This window comes from Pongo pygmaeus, chromosome 16 (genome assembly GCF_028885625.2).
Source record: "Pongo pygmaeus isolate AG05252 chromosome 16, NHGRI_mPonPyg2-v2.0_pri, whole genome shotgun sequence".
Classification (NCBI taxonomy): Eukaryota; Metazoa; Chordata; class Mammalia; order Primates; family Hominidae; genus Pongo; species Pongo pygmaeus.
In genome coordinates, this window is record NC_072389.2 from 72,034,810 (window position 1) to 72,054,244 (window position 19,435).

The 19,435-nt window shown below is 49.3% G+C and overlaps 1 protein-coding gene across 1 annotated transcript in view; it reads left to right on the plus strand.

The window, feature by feature from the left end:
• Positions 1-19,435, plus strand: part of ZWILCH (zwilch kinetochore protein) — a 526,447-nt gene that overhangs the window by 63,575 nt on the left and 443,437 nt on the right. The window lies entirely within an intron of this gene.

Here is a 19,435-nt window from a genome sequence, read left to right on the forward strand (position 1 = left end):
TCCCCATCAGAAAGGCCTCCTTCACATAGCTCAATTTCCAGCCTCCCTGCCTTCAGCTGAGCCCTCACCACAGTGCTCTCAACTGGGCCTTACGGCTTTGTTGTTGGTTAATTTCTTTGTACTCTTCCTTTGGGTCTTCAATGGGTAGCACCTCCTCCAGGAAGCCTTTCTGGATTCATGCACCCTCAGGCCAGACTAGGTTCTCTGGATTTTGTTTTCTTTTTGTTTTGTTTTCTTTCTTTCTTTTTCTTTCTTTTCTTTTTCTTTCTCTCTCTCTCTCTCCTCCCTTCCTTCCTTCATTCCTTCTTTCTCTTTCTTTTAAACAGTGGCATGATCACGGCTCACTGCAGCCTGGACCTTCTGGGCTCAAGTGATCCACCTCAGCACCCCAAGTAGCTGGGGCTATAGACACCCACCACCACACGTGGCTAATTTTTTGTAGAGATAGGGTCTTGCTATGTTGTCCAGGCTGTTCCTGGGTTTTCCTACAGCCTGCGTTTACCCCTCCCACCCTGCACGTCCACATCAGCTGTTTATGTATGTATCTGTCCCCTGTCCCCTTGTAGGCTCCTGGGAGGCAGGAGCCGGCCAGCCTGGTTCATCAGCATGCAGTCCTCTAGTGCTGCCACCTAGTGGACGCTAGATAATGTGAGTAAAATCGAAATAATACAATAATGAACCTAACCATGGCTAACGTTGATTGGGTGCTTCCTAAGGTCCAGGGGCTTTCATGTATTGATTCATGAACCCCTGAGACAAGGCGATAGGCGCAGCTTCGGCTGCAGTGGGGGGGGAGGTTCCAGGCTTCAGCAAGGGCAGGCTTGTACTGCTGTGTAGACAAAAGCCGGCCCCGTCTGGACTGACCTTGGCCTCGTGGTGGCCCTGCTCTGAGGGTGGTGCTATTACTGGATCCGTTTGAGGTTGAGGAAACTAGAGAGCTCCTTCAGGCCTCGCTACCTAGCAATTGTGCGGAGGTTTGCTGAGGGAGACCAGGGGGTGGGTGGGGTGGAGGTCTAGACCACCCACCTGGGCGGTAAGCTAGGGGAGGCTGCTTTGCTGGGGGGCCCAGGTGGTGGATGGGGCCAGGTCCTTTGGGCTTTCCCTGGGGATGCCTGTGGTGAAGGCACTAAGATCTTTATTCCCAAATTCTGACGTTCCCCAGGTGCATTCATGGGGGCAGGAGTGATTTTCAAAGTAGATGCCAGGGCTGGGTCCCTTACAAAAATGTAGTGATTGGATGGGGGTGTGTCAATAAGGATATTTCCCCGACCAGATTTCCTACCTGTCTGCCCTCTAGCCTTTCCTCAAGAGACATTTCCTGAGTCCCCAAGAGGCCCTGGCCAGAGTAAAATAGGACTTGGCCTATGCCCCTCTGGAACTGGGGGTCTCATAAGGACAGGAGGCGAGCAGGGAGGGGAAGGGGGGAGGTTCTGGATGTGGTGCAGATTGGCTGGGCTGTCATGGATGGAGGGGTGGAACACTGAGAGACTCGGGGTGTGGAGCTGGCTTCGAAGGGACACGACACTTGAAGGATGCAGAGACATTTGCCAGGCGTTCATGGAGGCACAGGATGGGGAAGGCATTGGAACAGGTGGAAGGACAGCATGAGTAAAGGCCCTGAGATGTGTTTCAGGACCTGGGAGGTTGGTATCTTCTCTCTGCTTGCACCTGTCCTGCAGTGCCCAGGCAAGGCTGTGTCCTCAGGGGTGAGCAGGCTGCTGGACAGGCGAGTGGGCTCTGGGGACTCTGTTGCCTGGGCTGAGGTAGGCAGGAAACATACAACTTTAAGAGCTGATGTCAGCCTGGCACAGTGGCTCACGTCTGTAATCCCAGCACTTTGGGAGGCCGAGGTGAGCAGATCACCTGAGGTCAGGAGTTTGAGACCAGCCTGGCCAACATGGTGAAATCCCGTCTCTACTAAAAATATAAAAATTAATGGCCAGGCGCAGTGGCTCACACCTATAATCCCAGAACTTTGGGAGGCCAAGGTGGGCAGATCATCTGAGGTCGGGAGTTCGAGACCAGCCTGATCAACATGGAGAAACCCCATCTCTACTAAAAATACAAAATTAGCCAGGTGTGGTAGTGCATGCCTGTAATCCCAGCTACTTGGGAGGCTGAGGCAGGAGAATTGCTTGAACCCGGGAGGTGGAGGTTGCGGTGAGCCGAGATCACGCTAGTGCACTCCAGCCTGGGCAAAAAGAGCGAAACTCTGTCTCAAAAAAAAAAAAAAAAATATATATATATATATATATATATACACACACACACACACACATCTATACATATATACACATATATATACATATATATATATAAATATAAAAATTACCCGGGCATAGTGGCACATGCCTGCAATCCCAGCTACTCGGAAGGCTAGAACCCAGGAGGTGGAGGTTGCAGTGAGCCTAGATCACGCCAATGCACTCCAGCCTGGGTGACAGAGTGAGACTCCATCTCAAAGAAAAGAAAAGAGCCAGGTGCGATGGCTTACGCTTGTAATCCCAGCACTTTGGGAGGCCGAGGCGGGTGGATCACGAGGTCAGGAGACCGTGACCATCCTGGCTAATACAGTGAAACCCCGTCTCTACTAAAAATACAAAAAATTAGCTAGGCGTGGTGACGTGTGCCTGTAGTCCCAGCTACTCGGGAGGCTGAGGCAGGAGAATCGTTTGACCCTGGGAGGCGGAGCTTGCAGTGAGCTGAGATAGCACCACTGCACTCCAGCTTGGGCAATAGAGCGAGACTCCGTCTCAAAAAAAGAAAGAGAAAAGAGAAGAAAAGAAAAGGAAAAGAAAAGAAAGGAAAAGAAGAGCAAAGCTGATGTCATCTCTGAAAAATGCCCCTTCCCGTGGAGCCAGGACCAGTGTTTGTGTTGGAGGGGCTGTGGTCAGTCGGCCTGGGGTCTGGCTGCAGACAGAACCTCCATCATTCTGAGGTCCTGTTTTCCTCCCATGGACTCCAAGCCTGGCTCTGGCTGGAATGAGGGTGGATAAGCTCCTGCACTGCTCTGAATGTGTCCCCGAATTTCATATGTTGAAACTTAATCACCGATGTGATAGTATTAAGAGTTGGAGCCTTCATGGACGGGATTAGTGACCTCATAAAAGGGCTGGAGGGAACCTGCCGGGCCCCTTTCATCCTTCTGTCCCTTCCCCCATGTGAGGACACAGTGTTCGTCTACTCTGAGGGCTCAGCCACAGGGCACCACCTTGGAAACAGAGAGCAGACCCTACCAGACGCAAACCTGCTGGTGTCCTCATCTTGGACTTCCAGACTCTGGAACTGTGAGAAGTACGTTTCTGTTGGTTTGTAAATGACCCAGTCTGAGATATTTTGTTATAGCAGCACAAGTAGACTAAGCCATGCCTGCCTTCCCCTCCTCCATACATGCTCCCCAGAAGCTGCCTAGGTCCTGTCTGAGGCCTGGGCTCCCAATGCTTGGCCAGGGTAAGACCTTTCCCTCAGCAGTGGGGCCGAAGTCCCTGAGGCCAGGCCTTAAGTGGCTCTTGGGCCTCTGTAGCTTCCTTTTCTTCCTTCCCTGCAGGGGGCTGCAGAGATGGGGCCCCAGGCTGTAGCCCGAGCCCTATGACTTTTAGAGACAGGCTTTGTAAAGGCAAAGGGTCTGGTCCTCAGTTCTGGGAGCACAGAGAGGGTGAATGCTGGGGAAAGTCCCAGCCTGCTCTGTGCCTCAGGATCATTAGGAGCAAATCGAGGGGTGGTAGTGAGAGGACACTGGAGATTCAGGAAAACTGAGTCCCACCTCCATTTTGCCAGGAACTGGCTGTGGGATCAGTGCCAGGCACTTCCTCTCTATGGGCCTGAGGCTCCCATCGATAAAGTGAGAGCCTGTCTTTCGGGATCATCCCAGTAGACACTGTTGGGCCCAGCTTCAGCAGTTCTCTTCTCTGGCCCTAGGAGCTGGTCTTTCTCCAGGGGGTCTCTTGGTCCCCCACCCCCAACCTCCCCAGTCTTCACACCACCAGCCCTGCAGCCCAATTCAGCCCTGCCCAGCCCTGAGCTAAGGGAGCAAGCCCCAGGGTCAGAATCAGGGGCAGGAGACAAGGTTCAGTTCTGCCGGCTGGGTGACATTGGACCTGCCATTGTCCCATGCTGGGTCTTCATTTCCTCCTCAGTAATGAAGAGGAGGCTGGCTACAGATGTCTGAAGTCTTTCTTAGCTCTGGGATTCTAGTAAAGAGGTGATAGGCTTTTTTCAGGGTTTTGATTTTGTGGTAGGCAGGGAATCTGGTAGGGGCAGCCCCGAAAATGCTGGGATGGATGAAGCGGGTTTGCAGGGATGAGAGTGGGGCTGGCTTGACCCAACAGGAGATCATGGTGTGTGTGCATGCATGCTTGACTACATGTGTACCCGTGTGTTCATGTGTGTGGGTCCAGGGAGTGTTGGGGAAAGGACCCCCACCCCCAGGGTGCAGAGCTGTCTTGAAAAGCCTGGAGTTGGGTGAGTGGGGGGGATTACGGGTTACTAGGAGTACTTTGGGCCTGATATGGTTAGGCTTTGTGTCCCCACCCAAATCTCATTGTGAATTGTAATCCCCATAATCCCCACGTGTGGAGCAAGAGACCTGGTGGGAGGTGATTGGATCATCGGGGTAGTGTCTCCCATGCTGTTCTCATGATAGTGAGGGAGTTCCCACAAGATCTGATGGTTTTATACATGTCTGACAGTTCCTCTTGCCTGCCGCCCATGTAAGACATACCTTGCTTCCCCTTCCACTATGATTGTAAGTTTCCTAGGGCCTCTCCAGCCATGTGGAACTGTGAGTCCATTAAACCTCTTTTCTTTATAAATTGCCAAGTCTTCAGCAGTTCTTTATAGCAGTGTGAGAATGAGCTAATACAGGGCTTAAGCTTAGAATTTCTACTGAGCTTTCTTCCGAGGGTGGAGCAGAGACGAATTGTCTGGACAGGCTCTGAAGGTGAGGGTGGTGAGGAGGAAAGGGGAAGGAACAAGAGAGGGTGGCAGGTGGAGTGGAAGAGAGCAGTGGTTAGGGTCAAGGACTCGAGCCAAATAAGACACTGAATCCCAGTTCAGCATTTGCCAGTTGAGTGGTTACAAACAAGTTACTGACCTTCTTTGGGCCCTGTTTTTCATGTATAAAAGAGGATGATGATAGTATCTCCTACATAGGGTCATTTGAACATTAAATGACATGACAGATGTAACACAGAGTGCCTGGCACAGAGGAAAGCCCCCGTAAAGGATCCCTCATCCACACCATCATACTGTCCAGGCTGAAGTCCAGTGCTGCCACTTGCAAGGGTGTTATGTCTGGGGCGCAGAGCCTCAAGGGCATACGCTCCCTGATGGCCTGGCACAGGACTTCTATGGTCTGAGAGTTTTGACTGGGCGACACCAAAACCCTGGGAGGCTGTGGCTCTGTGGGGAGCCAGGCCTCTCTGCTTCTGCTCTGCTAAAGCCACAGCTCTGCACCTCTGAGCCTGTCGCTGCCCGTGGGAAACATGCCGGGGTTCAGCCGTTTTGAGGCCTGCTGCCAGCTCTGACTCTGTGGACAAAACTTACAACTTTTAGTCTTCTGGGTGTGGATGATAACTCCCAAAGCCCATTTCTCAGAGCCCTCAACTTTTTATTATGAAATATCCAAACATACAGAAACATTGAAAGAATTGTGGCTGGGTGTGGTGGCTCATGCTTGTAATCCTAGCACTTTGGGAGGCCGAGGTGGGCGGATCACCTGAGGTCAGGAGTTCGAGACCAGCCTGGCCAACATGGTGAAACCCTGTCTCTACTTAAAAAAATACGAAAATTAGCCGGGGGTGGTGGCGCGCACCTGTAGTCCCAGCTACTTGGGAGGCCAAGGTTGGAGGATTCCTTGAACCAGGGAGGCAGAGGTTGCAGTGAGCTGAGATCATGCCACTGCACTCCAGCCTGGATGACAAAGTGAGACCCTGTCTCCAAAAAAAAAAAAAAGAAGAAAAAAAAAGAGGCTGGGCGTGGTGGCTCACGCCTATAATCCCAGCAGTTTGGGAGGCCGAGGTGGGCAGATCACAAGGTCAGGAGATCAAGACCATCCTGGCTAACACGGTGAAACCCTGTCTCTACTAAAAATAAAAAAAATTAGCCGGGCCTGGTAGTGGGCGCCTGTAGTCCCAGCTACTTGGGAGGCTGAGGCAGGAGAATGGCGTGAACCCGGGAGGCGGAGCTTGCAGTGAGCCGAGATCGCCACTGCACTCCAGCCTGGGCGACAGAGCGAGACTTCGTCACACACACACACACACACAAAACAAAAACAAAAGCAAAAACAAAAAAAACACACAGACACTGGCCCTGGCTCCATGGGAAGGGGACATTTTTCAGAGATGTCATCAGCTCTTTTTTTTTTTATTTTTCAGATGGAGTTTCGCTCTTGTCGCCCAGGCTGCAGTGCGTTGGCATGATCTCGGCTCACTGCAACCTCTGCCCCCCCGGGTTCAAGCAATTCTCCTGCCTCAGCCCCAGGTAGCTGGGATTACAGACATGTGCCACCACGTTCAGCTAATTTTTTGTATTTTTAGTAGAGACAGGGTTTCACCATGTTGCCCAGGCCGTTGTCAAACTCCTGACCTCAGGTGATCCACCCACCTCGCCTCCCAGAGTGCTGGGGTTACAGGCATGAGCCGCCGCGCCTGGCCAAGATTCTACCTGTTACTGTACTTGCTTCATCACATGCCACGTGTCCCTTAGGAGGTCACTTCAGCCCTAAACACTTCAGTAGCAGCATCATGAACTGTATTTGTTTACGGTTCTTTTCTTTTTGAGGTAACATTTGCTTACAGTGAAAGGCACAAGTCTTAAGTGTGCTATTCTGTGAGTTTTTTCAAACGCAGTTACTCGTGTCACCAAACCACTGTTAAGATATGGAAAGTGAATCTGTTCCCCTCTAATCCTGCATTGCGCCACCTCTCTTTTCTGAGGACTTTTGGGGGAAATTCCCAAAGTTCTCAAGAACTGAAATCCGTATCATCTTATTTCCCTCTTAGCTCTGGATACTTGGAAATTCTGAGATGCATTTGTGGCCGGTCTCCAGCATGCGCACAGGACTTGGGTTATGCATTTCTGTGTGACGTCTTACTCTCCCTCCTGGCTGCTCCTTTTGTCTGTTATTCTAAAACCTGTCTGAGGTATTCATACACCTCTGCAAGCTGGTTCTCAAATCCTTCTTTTTTTTGGAACAAAACTGAAGGAGTACTGCACAAAGAAATAATCATATTGGAATTTTCTGGACATTTTCATGGTTTGTGGTGTCCAACTATGTGGAATTGAGTTTGTTCCAGTAAATCTGGAATGAATTGACATCCTATCCACAGAGTATGGACTTACGTGTATAACATGCATGTGTACACACACACACACACGCACACGTGCACACGACTTCCTGTCTTGGTGCAGACACTGGCATTGGCAGTAAAACATCAATTCCAAACTGAAAGATCTCACATGGCAGTGGCCTTGCTGCCTGGGACCCCTGCAGGGCAGAGGTGTAGGGAGGGACAGAGATTTGGATATAGGCCTTGGAGGGCTGGAGGCTGGCGCTGGGAACAAGCGATAATAATGATGGTGACAGGTCTGGAACTGGCCCAGCCAGCACCTCCCACCAGGGCTCTTTGGCCTGAGCTCATCTCCTAGAAATTTTCAGGATCGTGCCTTGCATTTTTCTCCCCCCATTTCCACTTGTGGGGAACCCCATGGCTGGCTGCCGAAGACCCCAGCCAAGTCCTCTGCTTCCAGTTTCTGAAGGGTGGAAGGAGGAGGCTGTGGGGTAGGGAGAGAGGAGAGTCTCTGTGAAGATGGGAAGAAGCCCCTCAGCTTGTCTCCCTCAGGACGTTCTCTGGAGCCTGTCTTCTAGAGCATCCATCACAGGCCTCATTTCACTTTTATTTAGGAGGCTGTTTGGTAAGAGTCCATCTCCTCATAGCTTCTAACCTTGTCTGTTTTTATTCTCCATTGAGTCCCGTGGCTTTGCCCATGGTACTGCTGTTTGCTTAAGGATGAGTGAATGAATGATGAGCTTTTCCCTCCATGCCCGCACAGAGGCCGTGAGAACAAGCTCAAAGGATCACCCCTGGGCAGGAGCAGGCTGGGTTTTGGAGTGAGGGCCTCAGTGCACCTCCTCTGGGAAGAGGCTCCATCTTGGAAGGAGGGAGCCTGGGTCCTTCTTCAGAGAGGGATGATGGGGGTGGCTCCTTCCTAAGGAAGAAGTGCCCAAGAGGGCCCAGCGATGACCGTAGAAGTGTTCCGTAATACTAACCGGGGACCCAACATTTTAGAGACAATGAATGCTTCTAAGGCTCGTAGAGCTCCTTGTGTTTGCTATGGTTGTCTCTGAAGCTGGTTCTGTTGAGCAATGAGCAGTAAGGCCTTGTAACAGAGTTGACCTATGAGCTTGTGTTTGGGGCAGGAGGGGATGATGAGTCCTGAGGAAACTGCCACTCACATCAGAGCCGAGCCTGGCCTGGGGGTGGTGCGGGTGGAGGGCGAGACAGAAGGAGAATCCAGAGGGTGGAGCTGTCACTCATCCACCTGGGAGAGGACAGCTAGAGCAGTCCGTGTGCCCAGTGGGGAAACTGAGGTCCGGAAAGGGCAAGGGTCACAGGCAGTCAGAACTAGAATCCATTCCTCGAGGTAAAGTGGTGTTATTTCTTTACTTATTTTTGGAGACAGCGTCCCGCTCCATCGCCCAGGCTGGAGTGCAGTGGCAGGATCATAGCTCACTGCAGCCTCAAACTCCTGGGCTCAAGCAATCCCCTGACTTCAGCCTCTCAAGTAGCTCCACAAGCACTCTTCACCATGCTCAGCTTTTTTTTAAATTTTATTTTTTATTTTTTGTAGTGATGAAGTCTCATGTATATTGCCTAGGCTGGTCTTGGGCTCCTGGGCTCAAGCCATCCTCCCGCCTCGGCCTCCCAAAGTGCTGGGATTCCAGGCGTGAGCCATCGCGCCCGGCCACCTCGCTCTTTTTAAGGGCTTCACAGCACTCCATGGCTTGGATGTTCCATGACTGATCTAGTCAGGCCCCTGTGGATGGACATTTTTTTCTTGACAATGTTTTGCTCTCCCTGTATATCCCTGTGTCCTTATGTACACCTGTGAGTGTGTATTTATTCCTAAAAGTGAATTTGTGATTTTTATTTTATTTTTGAGACACAGTCTCACTCTGTTGCCCAGGCTGGAGTGCGGTGGCATGATCTCAGTTCACTGCATCTCTGCCTCCTGGGTTCAAATGATTCTCCTGCCTCAGCCTACCGAGTAGCTGGGATTACAGGTGTGCACTGCCACACCCAGCTAATCTTTGTGTTTTTAGTAGAGATGAAGTTTCACCTTGTTGGCCAGGCTTGTCTCAAACTCTTGGCCTCAAGCGATCTGCCTGCCTTGGGCTCCCAAAGTGCTGAGATTCCAGGCGTGAGCCACCGTGCCTGGCTGAAATTGTGATTTTGGTGGATGTTGCCACGTTGTCTTTCATTAGAGGTAACCTCATCCTTTTGAACCAAAGCATGTTCAACTTAAACATTTAACCAACGTACCTAGTTAGAGGTGATCATGGAACTATGGTTCAGGACGTGGGAGCCAGCAAGGCCTGCTGCCCGGTGGCTGGGGGAGGGCTGACTCCTGCTGAGAGCTCAGAGGCAATACTGAGGTATATTTGCTCCGGTTAACTCCTGAAGAAAACATCACCGGTCCAGAGCTTTACAGAGTACTGAGTATATTTCTATTTCTGTGCACAATCAATCCCATTTAACTCCATGTGATATTACTTATCTTTTTTTTTTTTTGAGACAGAGTCTTGTTCTTGTTGCCCAGGCTGGAGTGCAGTGGTGCAGTCTTGGCTCACTGTAACCTCCACCTCACAGGTTCAACTGATTCTCCTGCCTCAGCCTCCTGAGTAGCTAGGCCTACACTGTGCGCCACCACGCCTGGCTAATTTTGTATTTTCAGTAGAGATGGGGTTTCACATGTTGGCCAGGCTGGTCTCGAACTCCTGACCTCAAGTGATCTGACCACCTCAGCCTCCCAAAGTGCTGAGATCACAGGTGTGAGCCACCACACCCAGCAATATTACTTATCTTTATCCCATTCTGTGGATAAGGAAACTGAGGTCTGAATGAGGCCCACGTTCATGTAACTGGCAGTCCCGAGGCTGAGACTGCAGCTTTGAGGTGCTTTCCACCATGCCAGCTACTTTCCCTTTCCTGGGCCACCTCCTCTACACCAAATCAACAGTGATTCTGAGGATCCAACTCTATTGGAGCCACCCACTCAGCTCCAACAAACCCAGGAATATGCAATAAGGTCAGAGGTGGGTAGGATGTGCCTCCCATGCATCCTCTGAGGCTGTCCCAACACGGGAACTTACAGGTTCTTACTGCTTAGACTGGGTCCAGCACAGAAAGCAGGGGCTGGATTCCTTCCTACCCAGCCCCTTGGCTCTATATAGAAAAGCAAGAAACCTAATTTACAAAGATACTTTATCATCCAGACCCTGTTAGCGTTTTTTTGTTTGCTTGTTTTTGTTTGTTTGTTTTTTCTGAGACAGAGTCTTGCTCTGTCACCCAGGCTGGAGTGCAGTGGCACGATCTTGGCTCACTGCAACCTCCGTCTCCTGGGTTCAAGCGATTCTCCTGCCTCAGCCTCCCAAGTAGCTGGGACTACAGGTGCGTGCCACCATGCCCAGCTAATTTTTGTATTTTTAGTAGAGATGGGGTTTCACCATCTTGACCAGGATGGTCTCAATCTATTGACCTGATGATCTGCCTGCCTCGGCCTCCCAAAGTGCTAGGATTATTGGCATGAGCCATCACACCCAGCCTCCTGTTTGCTTTTTAGATGTGGATAGGTGTTCTGTTTTGGTTTTTCCTCTTCAGGTATTTTAGTATTTGTTTATTTTAAGTTCCAGGGTACATGTGCAGGATGTGCAGGTTTGTTCCATAGGTAAATGTATGCTACGGTGATTTGCTGCAGCTATCAACCCATCACCTAAGAATTCAGCCCAGCATGCGTTAGCTATTTTTCCTGATGCTTTCCCTCCCGCTGCTCCCCGACCCCACACAGGTGTTTTTAACAAATTTCTTCCCATCTTTTTCCCTATTGTATTCTTAAGTCAGATGTGATCACCCTGTGTTAGCAGTTTTGCATCCTGTTGTCTTCATTTAACTTAAGGTCATAGGCCAGACACGGTGGCTCATGCCTGTCATCCCAGCACTTTGGGAGGCTGAGGTAGGAGGATTGCTTGAGTCCAGGAGTTCGAGACCAGCCTGGGCAGCATAGGGAGACCTGGTCTCTACAAATAATAATGATTAAAAAAATTAGCCGGCTGTGGTGGCATGCATCTGTGGTCCTAGCTACTCGGGAGACTGAGGTAGGAGGATCGCTTGAGCCCCGGTAGTCGAGGCTATATTGAGCTGTAATCACACCACTGCACTCTAGATCCTGTCTCAAAAAAAAAAAAAAAAGATCACATACATCACATGGTGGTTAGCCTCAAGGAAAGCCCCCACTTCCTGGTATTCATGCCCTGTGTAATCCTCTCCGTTTGAATGTGGCTAGACCTAGTGACTCACTTCCGAGGAATAGAAGTGAGCCAAAATGAAGGGTTGTCACTTCCAAGATCTGGTTACAAAGGACTGGGTGCCTTCCACGTTGCTTGCTCCCTCTTGCTGTCTTGCTCGCCCTGAGGGAAGCTAGCTGCCACATTGTGAGCTGCCCCGTGGAGGGGCCCACACACTGAGGAACTGATGTCTCCAGCCCAGAGCCAAGGACCTGGGCCACAGACTTGTGAGTGAGCTTGGAAGTGGACCTTCTTCTAGTCAAGCTTTGAGATGGTCACAGCCCCAGTAGAGACCTGGATTGCAGCTTTGTGACAGGCCCTGAGCCAGAGGCACCCAGTTAAGGCATGCTGGTGTTCCTGCCCTATGGGAACTATGAGAGTAGGTGCTTGCTATTTACGGCAGTAAGTTTGAGGGTAACTTGTTACTCAGCAGCAGGTAGCTAATACACATTCCATGGGTACCTTTTCCTATGGCTGGACATGGGAGCTGTTTACCTTTCCATTATTACAAAATTCAACTTTTTAAAAAAATTTTTATTTTGAGACAGGGTCTCACTCTTGTCTCCCAGGCTGGAGTGCAGTGGTGTGATCATGGCTCACCACAGCCTCAACCTCCCAGGCTCAAGCCATCCTCCCACCTCAGCCTCTTGAGTAGATGGGACTACAGGTCTTATCATGTTGCCCAGGCTGGTCTTAAACTCACGAACTCAAGCAGTCCTCCAGCCTCAGCCTCCCAAAGTGTTGGGATTGCAGGAATGAGCCACCACACCCGGTTCAAAATTCACTTTAGAGTACATCTTCTTTGTCTAAAAAGCTTTTTCTGAATTTAGGATTATTATCCAAGGGTAACTCCAGCAGGGAGAAGATTGAAGCCAACACTCTAACATGTATGATTTTTTACAAATATCTCCAAATTGCTGTCCTCCAAGGAAGGGAACTTGACCAAGGTGGGCCACCAGAAGCATATGGGTCCCCATTTCTGGGCACTGTTGGCCAGCACCTTTCTTTTCTTTTTTTTTTGAGATGGAGTCTTACTCTTGTTACCCAAGCTAGAGGTGCAATGGGGTGATCTCAGCTCACTGCAACCTCTGCCTCCCGGGTTCAAGTGATTCTCCTGCCTCGGCCTCTCGACTAGCTGGGATTACAGGTGTGCACCACCACGCCTGGTAAATTTTTTGTATTTTTAGTAGAGACGGGGTTTCACCATGTTGGCCAGGCTGGTCTCAAACTCCTGACCTCAGGTGATCCGCCCACCTCAGCCTCCCAAAGTGCTGGGATTACAGGCGTGAGCCACTGCGCCTGGCCTGGCCAGCACCTTTCTTAGGCTTTCTGTTCATTGATGTTTCCCATAGCAATCGGGTAATGATAGTGCTTTTCCTGCTCACCTCTCAGTGTTATTGTCAGACCCGGAATCAGAACTATGTAAATGAAGTCTCTTGGAGGCCTCACAGTGCTCTGTAGGACTGGGACAGGTTAAGGGTTTTCTCACAATCTCAGAGCTCAGCTTATGCCAGCCCCTTCCCATTTCATAGGACAGAAAGCAGAGGCTAAGAGATGCCAGGGGCTTACTCAGGGTAACAGAGTAATTCATGGTAGGGCAGGCACAAAATAGCCCAGGTCCTTTGCCTCCCTGAGTAGAGTTCTTCCCCGTGACCCACACAGCCTCCCAGCTTGTCTGCTTTGCCTGAACCAAAGCAGAACCTCAGGCCTCTTCTTCAACCCCTGAGGACTCAGAAAATCATGTGTTATATGTCAAGAGATCTCAGCTGGATGCGGTTGCTCACACCTGTAATCTCAGCACTTTGGGAGGCTGAGGCAGGAGGATCACTCGAGCTCAGGAGTTTAAGACCAGCCTGAGTAACATGGCAAAACTCTGTCTCTACAAAAAATTAGCCAAGCGTGGTGGCGAGCACCTGTGGTTCCAACTACTTGGGAGGCTGAGGCAGGAGGATCACCTGAGCCTGGGAGTTTGAGGATGCCGTGAGCCGAGATGGCACCACTGTACTCCAGCCTGGGTGAGTGAAAGAGACGCTGTCTCAAAAAGAGAAAAAGAAAGGAAAGAAAGCTAGCTTCAAATTCTTCTTTTTTCCCTTTGTTGTTGACCTGGCCACCAAACAAACCACACTTGTCTCCATTCCTTGAGGCCAGAAAACTGCCCTCTGTGGCTCTACCCTGTTCATTCCTCCTGCCTCTCTCCAGGCCCCTCTATTAGGCCATGAACCCCAGCCTGGGCTGTTTCCATCCCCCTGCCACTGTGGCCAAGAAAACAGGAAGCATCTGAGTCACCCATTGTCCCCCTGGGCTTTGGCTGCCTGGGCTCAAGTTCTGGAGTCAGGGAAGGACAAGGAGAGAAGAGGTTGGCTCCGCAGAAGCCAGGACTGGCCTGTGGGGCTCCGTCTTCCCACACTGTGGGACTCCAGACAGTCAGTGGTCCAAGAACCTCTCCCCCGTTCTTCACACTGCCTTAAGATTTGGAATTCTCGAGTAGACTCTGCTCCCCACTGGCTGTGGGCCTGGGATTGTCTGGTGGGTCTTGATTTTGGTTGTAAATTAACATCACCTGGGGTGCTTTAAAAACTACTGACACCTGGGTTCCACGCACGGTGCTTCAGATTAAATGTTTAAAGATTCCCCAGGTGATTTCAAAGTGCAGCCAAGCTTGAGAATGACTGGGCTGGTCATTCATCTCCCTAAGTCCAAGTCTCTCCCTGCCAAAGGGGGCTAATGATGCCTACTTTCCACAGTTGCTGGAAACAGTGGAGATCCTGGTGTGTTCAGGCACATCGAAACATGTAAATGGTAATGTAATAAATCTTATGTCCACCCATGGGAGGGCTTGGGCAGAAGTGGGGTACCCTCAGGCTTTCCTCAGCCAGTAGAGCCCAGGTCAAGATGCCAGCAGCGGACATTGACAAGCGTGCTGATGGGCATGAGCAAGGCTGTGTACTGGCCCCACTGTGGCCTTCCTCCAAAGTGCCCCACACTGAGCGGGAAATTCAAGGTGAGAACAGCGGATCACTCCAGGCTCAGCCCCCTTGGGCGGAGCTGCCCAAGACCATGGGAACCCACCTCTTGCATCAATGTGACCTGAATGTGAGACTTTGAGTCAAAGGAGATAATTTTGGAGCTTTAAAATTTGACTGCCCTGCTGGATCTCAGACTTGCCTGGGCCCTGTAACCCCCTTGTTTTGGCCAATTTCACCCATTTGGAATGGCTGTATTTACCCAATGCCTGTCCGCCCCACCCTCATATCTAGGAAGTAACTAGCTTGCTTTTGATTTTACAGGCTCATAGATGGAAGGGACTTGCCTTGTCTCAGATGAGACTTTGAACTGTGGACTTCTGGGTTAATGCTGAAATGAATTCAGACTTTGGGGGACTGTTGGAAAGGCATGATTGGTTTTCAAATGTGAAGACATAGATTTGGAGGGGCCAGGGGCGAATGATATGGTTTGGCTGTGTCCCCATTCAAATCTCAACTTGAATTGTATCTCCCAGAATTCCCACGTGTTGTGGGAGGGACCCAGGAGGAGGTAATTGAATTATGGGAGCTGGTCTTTCCCGTGCTATTCTCGGGATAGTGAATAAGTCTCACGATATCTGATGGGTTTATCAGGGGTTTCCGCTTTTGCTTCTTCCTCATTCTCTCTTGCTGCCGCCATGTAAGAAGTGCGTTTCGCCCTCTGCCATGATTATGAGACCTCCCCAGCCATGTGGAACTGTAAGTCCAATTAAACCTCCTTTTCTTCCCAGCCTCGGGTATGCCTTTATCAGCAGCATGAAAACAGACTCAGAGTGTGAGTCGTGAATGGAGGAGAGGGGTCAGGCAAGAGGCCAACGTCCAGGGGCCAGCACTCTCTTCCAGAGCTTTTCCCTTGAGTAAACATAACAGCACATACTGTATGATTCCATTTATGAAAAATAACAAGCATATTTGTTTTATAGTGTAATATGAGTTTCTCATGGGTCTGTTTTTTATATCTATTGTTTCAGCTGGCCCTTTGTTATATTGTCTTGTCACCTTGTGTGCCCAGTTATCTTTTTTTTTTTTTTTTTTCTGAGATAGGGTCTCACTCTGTTTCCCAGGCTGGGGTGCAGTGACACGATTATGGCTCACTGCAGCCTCGACCTCCAGGGCTCAAGCAATCCTTCCACCTCACCTTTCTGAATAGCTGGGACTACAGGCACATGGGAACATGCCTGGCTAATTTTTGTATTTTTTGTAAAGACGGGGTTTCATCATGTTGCCCAGGCTGGTCTTGAACTCCTGAGCTCAACTGATCTGCCTGCCTTGCCCACCCTAAGTGCTGGAATTACAGGCATAAGCTGCCACGCCTGGCCTGGTTATATTGATGTCAGATGGACATTTGTTTCAGACATTATCTTAGAAATTACTTTAGGCCTAAATGATGTCACGTTCCTTCATATAGGACTTTAGTTAGCTTCTGCCAGGTATGTGGAGGAACTAGTAATCCAAGGTCACCTTAATTAGTTTTCAAGGGTTAAGACTTTCTGACTTACCCTGGTAATACAAAGCCAGAGCATAGTACTTGAAAGGGCCAGTTTGCTTCTGGTCACCCTTACTCTTTTTTTTTTTTTTTTTTTTTTTTTTTTGAGACGGAGTCTCGCTCTGTCGCCCAGGCTGGAGTGCAGTGGCACAATCTCGGCTCACTGCAAGCTCTGCCTCCCAGGTTCATGCCATTCTCCTGCCTCAGCCTCCCAAGTAACTGGGACTACAGGTGCCTGCCACCACACCCGGCTAATTTTTTGTATTTTTAGTAGAGACAGCGTTTCGCCATGTTAGCCAGGATGGTCTCGATCTCTTGACCTCGTTGATCTGCCCGCCTCGGCCTCCCAAAGTGCTGGGATTACAGGTGTGAGCCACTGCACCCAGCCCACCCTTACTCTTAAAATTTAAGTCCTTTGGGTTTCCCAGCCCCAAGTGTGGGGTAATTTCCCCACTGCAAGTTCTGTTCCTTCGTGCCCTCAAGACACTCACAGGCTCTGCTCAGCTTCTCAAGGTAGGCAAACTCTACCATGGCCAAAGTGGCTTCCAATGCTGGGCTCACTGGCCAGGCAATTTCTTCATATCTTCTCAGATCTTTGATGCTTTTAAGATGATTTGAAATATTTTGGCAAGTTTTAAAGGTTGCTTTCTGTAGGAAGATGGGTCTGAATAACCTAAACCTGCTTCTACTGAAAATGGAGTTTCTCTCCAACTTAGTTCTAACATTAAACTTAGGTTTTTTTTTTTTTTCTTTTTCTTGAGGTGGAGTCTCACTCTGTTGCCCAGGCTGGAGTGCAGTGGCACAATCTCAGCTCACTGCAACCTCTGCCTCCCAGGTTCAAGCGATTCTCCTGCCTCAGCCTCCCAAGTCCTGGGACTACAAGAGCCTGCCACCACACCTGGCTCATTTTTGTATTTTTAAGTAGAGACAGGGCTTCACCTTGTTGGCCAGGCTAGTCTTGAATCCCTGGCCTCAAGTGATCCACCCGCCTTGGCCTCCCAAAGTGCTGGGATCACAGGCATGAGCCACCGCACTTGGCCCTAACATTAAACTTAATTCTAACATTACAGTGTTCCTACTTATTTTTTTGATCCTATAATTGTACATCTTTTTTTTAAAAAACTGAAAATATTGCTATCTAACAAAATACACATATTTGCTTTTTCTAACAGTATGAAAACAAAGTTTCCGAATAACACGGCTATGGTTTGAATGTGTCCCCCAAAGTTTGTGTGTTGGAAACTTAATCCCCAATACAGCAACGTGGAGAGGGGAGACCTTTAAAAGTTAATCAGGTCACGAAGAACCTGCCCTCATGAGTGGATTGATGTTGTTATTTCAAGAGTAGGTTTGTTATAAAAGTGAATTCAGCTGCTTCTTGTTCTCTCTCGTGTGTGTGCTTGCTTTCTGTTGTGTGCATACATGGTCTTTCACTCTTTCGCCTTCCCCTATGTGATGAGGCAGCACGGAGGGCTAAGTCAAGGTCTCACTAGATACCAGCCCCTTGATCTAGGACTTCCCAGCCTCCAGAACCATGTGAAATAGATTCATTTGTTATAAATTACCTGTTCTCAGATATTCTGTTACAGCAACACACAGCAGACTAAGACATATACCAATATGAACAAGAAAAAACACAGCAAGCGGTATCCACCCAGCATCAATCCTGATGTTATCTGTCCCGGGTCTATGCAGTTCCTTGGGATCTTACTGTGGTCTTTCCTCAGGCTGCTGTGGATACCCCAGGGCAACACCCTTCCCCTCTAGGCTCAAGCTACCAGAGGAAATAAAAGTAAGGGTTGGCCAGGTACGTTGGCTCATACCTGTAATCCCAGCACTTTGGGAGGCCAAGGTGGGCAGATCACCTGAGGTCAGGAGTCCGAGACCAGCCTGGCCAACATGGTGAAACCCTGTCTCTACTAAAAATACAAAAATTAGCTGGGTGTGGTGGTGGATGCATGTAGTCCCAGCCACACGAGAGGCTGAGGCAGGAGAATCGCCTGAACCCTGGAGGTGGAGGTTGCAGTGAGCCAAGACTGTACTCCAGCCTGGGCAACAGAGTGAGATACTATCTCAAAAAAAAAAAAAAAAAAAAAAAGTAAGGGTTAGCTTCTAGATTTTTAAATTCAGCTTGCAAATCTTATTATTCTATTTATGTATGGCAATTTTTTTTTTTTTTTGACGGAGTCTCACTCTGTCACCCAGGCTGGGGTGTAGTGGTGCTATCTCAGCTCACTGCAACCTCTGTCTCCTGGGTTTAAGAAATTCTCTGCCTCAGCCTCCCGAATAGCTGGGATTACAGGTGCGTGACACCAAGCCCAGCTAATTTTTTTTGTATTTTTAGTAGAGACGAGGGTTCAGCATATTGGCCAGGCTGGTCTAGAACTCCTGACCTCGTGATCCACCCACCTCAGCCTCCCAAAGTGCTGGGATTATAAGCGTGAGCCACTGCGCCTGTCCATATGGCAAATTTTAACAGTCTCCTTTAAGAAGTCTTCAGATATCTTTGGTTTGGTTTATAAACTTAGCTAATCAAACATCTTACAATATTTTAAACTGTATTTAAAAGTTAGACATATTTGAGTATCCAGTTTTTAACCTAACAAAACTTTCCTTCCTGAGTACTGAATAATCTCTCTGAAATTTTTATAAGTTAAATTTATAAAAAGTAAAAATCTAAATATGGAAAATTAAAATAAGATGAATTTAAAGTACTCTTAAGTCTTCTAATATTGTGCATAAACTTAGTAAGATTTCAACTTAAAATCCTCAGTTTATTCCATTTACTTTCAGTTTTTAGTGATAAGGTTATCACTTGAAAAGACCAAATTGTCTTATACAAGTATTACAGACTACCAAACACACACGGATTACCTAACACCCTCTTAACACCAAAATATTAGTGTCACACAGCCAAGTAGCCCACCTGTAGCAGCTCAAGGGGTTCATCTTGCCCACTACCTAGACAGAACTGATTTATCAAGACGGGGAACTGCAATAGAGAAAGAGTAATGCATGCAGAGCTGGCTGTGCGGGAGACCACAGCCTCCCAAGTAGCTGGGATTACAAGCATGTGCCACCATGCCTGGCTAATTTTTATAGAGATGGGGTTTCACCATGTTGCCCAGGCTGGTCTTAAACTTCTGACCTCAAGTGATCCACCTGCCTCGGTCACCCAAAGTGCTGGGATTACAGGTGTGAGCCACTGTGACTGGCCCCCTCATTCATTCTTCAAACAACTCCTGTAACACCATGTCGAGGGCCATGGCGGTGAATGAGACTGAGTCTCCACCCTCACATAGCTCCCATGCAGGGAGAGCCACAGATGGCAGCCATGCTGTGCTGCAGTAAAAGCAGTGACAG